We start from the raw sequence: 5,223 nt of genomic DNA, 5'->3' as shown, positions 1-5,223 counted from the left end.
CACCCACCCACCCCCTTAACACATGAAACAACACAGGAATAATACACGTGGAAGTCACTTCATGCCTAGTTTGGTCATAAGAAGAACACATGAAGCTGCCTTATACTGAATCAGACCCTTGGTGCACCAATGTTACTATTGTCTACTCAGACTGGTAGAGGGTCTCCAGGGATTCAGGCAGAGGGCTTTCACATCATCTACTGACAGATCCTTTATCTGGAAGTGCTGGGGATGCCAACAGATGTTCTACCACTGAGCCACACCCCTTCCCCAAAGTTGACTTCATACATTCTTATGTTACATGTTTTCCATTGTTCAATAAAAGAATACATTTAATAAATCTTTGAAAGCAAAACATTACTGCTTGTTTTTTTCTTCTAATCTCATGAAAATTCTGCCGTGAGGTCAAATAGCCCAATGTGCTAAAGTTTCCTTTGTACATATGTGGATGTACTTCTAAGGTAATAACCGTAGCCTAGAAAATCTCAGCTTAAATGGATTCAAACCGTCCTTCAACATACAACAAAGGATGATGAGCTGGAAAGTGCTCCAAGGGTCAGTCCACATATTGCCAAAGAACCCTACCATGTGAATCTTGCTTGTTCCAGGGAATGCATCTCTTCCACTTCAAAACTTGGAGCAACGGATACTGAAGAATGCCTGTGGAGTTTTCCGTAATTGTGGTAGCACAGGGTTTTTTAGCCACCCTATATCACTGCAAGGAAATTGCAGCTTTATCCACAGAGGACTGCGCTCATATCCTATAGCTCACTATATACAGGCATCCACAATGGGAGCTAAGGCATATTGTGCAGCAGCTGTTTAATAACATGTGGATCGGCTTCTATGCCACTTATTAGTAATGCATGCCCAAAAGCGATCTAGGAACAGGACAGGTCTGGACACAAGGCAGGCGATATAGTCCGACTGAGGGCGAAGTCTGTGCCACAGCAATGAAGTGGGCTGTGAACAAACCTATATACCTTGAGTGATGGGAGCTGACTGTGGATTGGTATCACACCTTTGTAGACAGAGGTATACACTTGGAACAACCAGTTCTTTCTGTTTCCAAGGAGTACTTGGCTATGCAGAATGCTGATTGGCCAGCCCTTGTCCCACTGCCACATCCCTCCCACCTCCCCATCTGGCTGTGTAGAAAGCTGAACAGGTGTTTGTTTGGCCATCAAGAAGCTACAACTGCCCTACCCCACACCAGGGTTTTTTAAAAAGTCTAAAAATACACAAGTACTTGACATGGGGGGGGGGGGTTAAGGAAAAAGACTAACTTAACGGTTAAACTTAGGTGCCCGGGGAAAAGGTTTGCAAAAGCAAAAGCCGAACCAAAGTGAGGGGAGGGGGAGACTGAAAATCTACAATGATGTCAGTCAGGTACATGTGGCAACAGAGAAGGGCAACAAGAATCAGCGTTTGTCCCCCAGGAAAACAAAAACAAAACACCTGCTCTTTGAGAAAGTACATCTCTACACAGCTTTACCCAAACTGAAGAACCTAGGCCAGAGCCAGCTTTGTCAGATGAGGTAAGAACACTATTGGCCCACTGAGTCACTGGAACCCAGAGCTGCAATACCATCTTCTTGTCATCTGCAGTGGAGGCACTGAAGTACAGCAGAGAGCAGGCCAGCAGTTTCTGCCTTTGGCAAGATAACACAACAGTGCAGGAAATAATGTACTGCCCCAATTCTGGACATCTTCCACTATGCAATGAAGTGATCCTTTGGCCATTTCCAGAAAAGACATTTCATTATTTCTGAACATTCCTTGTGACCATCCAGCCTGATGAACAACCAACCGGGAAATCTCAAAAGACCGCACAATGTTTTGTGTTATTATTGTTGGTCTTAATAAAAGGTATTAGATGGCTTCTGCTTTTGGATTTCTCCCATCAGTTAGCCTGCATGTATAGATCATACATACGCATTAGCTAAAGGCAAGCACATTTTAAAAAATCTCTCCTGTTTTCTGCGCCACATCCACAAGTAAATTCCACATGGAAAAGCATTTGTAGCGTCACCTGCAAGGATGCCGTTTGTGTTCTAAACCTGGAGGGGTGGATTTATTTCTCTTACTTCCTGCTTCTCTGACAGCAAAGCACGATTCCCCTCTGAAAAAAGTACAACTTCCTCCCACAACAGCAATTAACTCAGCAGACAAAAACCATTCAAATCCTTAAGTGGCAGAGAAATAGCTTTGTACAGAGGTCATACGTAAACAGTGGCCAAAATGGAAGGTTGGGAATTATTTTCCATAGTGAAAAGTCTTAAGGCTGTTGTAGTGGACAGTTGCTCATATCTGTGATGATGCCAAAAATGCATGGGCAGGGGGGGGGAAACCAAAGTCTCTACCTAGCTAAACTCTTAAAGTCACTTCATGCCGCACAACGATCAACAAGGCTGAGCTGAGCAAAGGGGGTTTCTGGATTATTGTCAATGTTCCCGTCAACACTGATGGATTGGTTGTTGGGTCACGTTTGGCACAGCTGAGCTCTTGGCTTCCTTGTTTCCCTTTGTGCTTGAATTAACAGCTGTTCACGAGGTGCATGGTGCTAAAGAATAACATCATGTTTTTTTCATGGAGCCAACAAAAGCACATGTTCAACTGCTCCTGCTCTCAGACCGTATTTTCCTATCTGTCTATTACATACATAGCTGAGGGGCTGTGGCTCATAGGCAGAGCACCTGCTTGGAAGGCAGAAGGCTGCAGGTTTGACCCCTGGTGTCTCCAGTAAGGATCAGGTTGTAGGTAATGCGAAAAATCTTACCCTGAGACCCTGGAGAGCCACTGCCTGTCTGAGTAGGCAATACTGTCTTTGATGTACCAAGGGTACAATTCAGTATAAAGGAGCTTCATGGGTTCACCCTTCCTCACAGGCAGCTCAGGATAGCATGTCTGTTTTTTTTCTTCCCTCATTCCATCCTCACAGCAACTGCCGAGTCAGTGACTAGCCCCAGGTCACCCTGTGGGCTTTATGGCAGAGTGGACTTTTCAGTCCTAACCTAACACTCTAACTACAACCAGTGTTCCCTCTAAGCTGAGTTAGTGTGAGCTAGCTCACAGTTTTTTAGCCTCCGGCTCACACATTTTTGTCTTAGCTCAGGAAGGATGGCTCCAGGGCAAACTAATTTATGTAGTAGCCAAATCACTCGCTCACAATTTCAATGGCAGTAGCTCAGAAAGTAGAATTTTTGCTCACAAGATTCCAGAGCTTAGAGGGAACATTGAACAGCATATTCGTTCTGAGACACAGCATTCAGAGTACCCTAAAATAGTCCTCTTATCTTAAAATGCGGTAATAAGAAGCAAGCTTGACTTTACGTAAAGCTGGGATTTGCTTTTATGACATTTTACAACTCCCCCTTTCCTCAACTGGATTTAGCAAAGTCAATATCCTTCCAACTATGCCCATTTCCTTACAAAAGTTACAGAGTGTCAGCATCTATTGCTTACAGTAATGGAGCTCTTACCTGCCAGTCGTAGCCGGCTGTCTTGAGAGTGACACCTGACAAATGTGTGAAAAGTTCCCTTGCACATTACAATTGTACTACAAGCATCAGGCCTTGTCAACAAACACAGCAGCAGGAAATGAAGGAATTCTGAGGTGGTAGAATGAGTTGTACCACTTCCGACTGTGGGTGGGGATGGCCACATGTCTAATGCTCTTCCATGTCCAAGTTTCTCAAAAAGTAAAAATTAGAACATCAAGGAGAAAAAGTCTAGCCCAGTCCTTCATATATTGCACTGGATTTCTATTTACAGGGTATTTTTGATGTAGGGGAACTGGAACAACGTACTTCTTCCCCTGCGTTCAGAAGTGGTACCATCCATTCTACTGTCTCAGGATGCTGCCACCTCATTCCACCACATATCTAGGTCAGGGCTAGTACTCCCAACTGTCTATCACATTTTTATCTTTCCCGTCCTCTGAGGAGCCCACTGCAGTGGACACGGGCTTACTTTTTATCCTCAAAGCAACCCTGTGAATTAGTTCATGGAAAGTGACTGTCCCAATCTCATGAAATAAATTTCACCACTGCATGGGGATTTGAACCCCAGTCATTGTCTAACACTCCCCACAATAGTCCAGTCCACAGGTTACAGTGAATGCACAGACAGTGTACCCTTGATTTTTCTTTATGCATGTGTTAATTCTCATGTTACATTCAATGCACGCTGAACATGTGATGGAAACCCCACATTTATCCAGGTACTGGTCCCTGGTTTCAACTGCAAACATGCACTGTCTCTTTTTTATAAACAGATGTATGCATGTACATGTAGGATGCACATGCATTCAGTGTAAAGTCAACAGGGCTACTGTTACTCTCAGCTGCCAAGTAATGTGGGGGGTGTGTGTGTCAGTATTTTACAATGCTACTATCCTCACCTGCTTGCATCTCTCCAGTAAGGGTAGGCTCACCAACCTCCAGGTGGGACCTGGAGATCCTTGGGAATTACAACTGATCTCCAGGCGACAGAGATCAGTTCACTTGGAGAAAATGGCCACTTTAGAAGACTGTATGGCATTATACCCCACTGAAACCCCTCCCCTCCCTAAACCCCACCTTTCTCAAGCTCCACCCCCAAAATCTCCAGGTTTCCCCCAGCCCAGAGCTGTTAACCCTAAGTAAGGGTAGGGTTGCCATCCTATCTCCCAGGATTACCACTGAATGCCAGATGACAGAGATCTGTCCTTTGGAGAAAATGGCTGCTTTTGACGGTGAACTCCATGGCACTATATTCGGCTGAAGCCCCTCCCCTCCCCAAACTCTCCCCTCACCAGACTCCCCCACAAAATCCCCAGGAATTTCCCAACCTGGATCTGGCAGCCTTAAGTAAGGGGTAAATTTGCCTCTGCTAAAACCAAGTTTCCATTATTTAAATGGAAATCGCCATGTGACAGATTAAAAGTTTCATTTTTTTTTAAAGTGAGACACAACAGTGCTCCAGGCACAGCAGTCACCTATCCCCTCCCCCCAGCCAGTAGCAAAGTAACATTTATTTATTTGATTTCTACCCTGCCCTTCCTCCAAAAAGGACAAGACTCTAGAAGCACTCCTGAAGAAGTATCTGGAGATGTATCTGGAGAAGTGAGCAGTGACTCATAAGAACATAAGAACATAAGAACATAAGAACATAAGAGATGCCAATGTTGGATTAGGCCAAAGGCCCATCCAGTCCAACACTCTGTATCGCACAGTGGCCAGA

Source organism: Gekko japonicus, unplaced genomic scaffold (assembly GCF_001447785.1).
Source record: "Gekko japonicus isolate JY-2015 unplaced genomic scaffold, Gekko_japonicus_V1.1 scaffold67, whole genome shotgun sequence".
NCBI lineage: Eukaryota > Metazoa > Chordata > Lepidosauria > Squamata > Gekkonidae > Gekko > Gekko japonicus.
The sequence above is the reverse complement of the archived record's forward strand: the minus strand, read 5'-3'. Positions refer to the sequence as shown.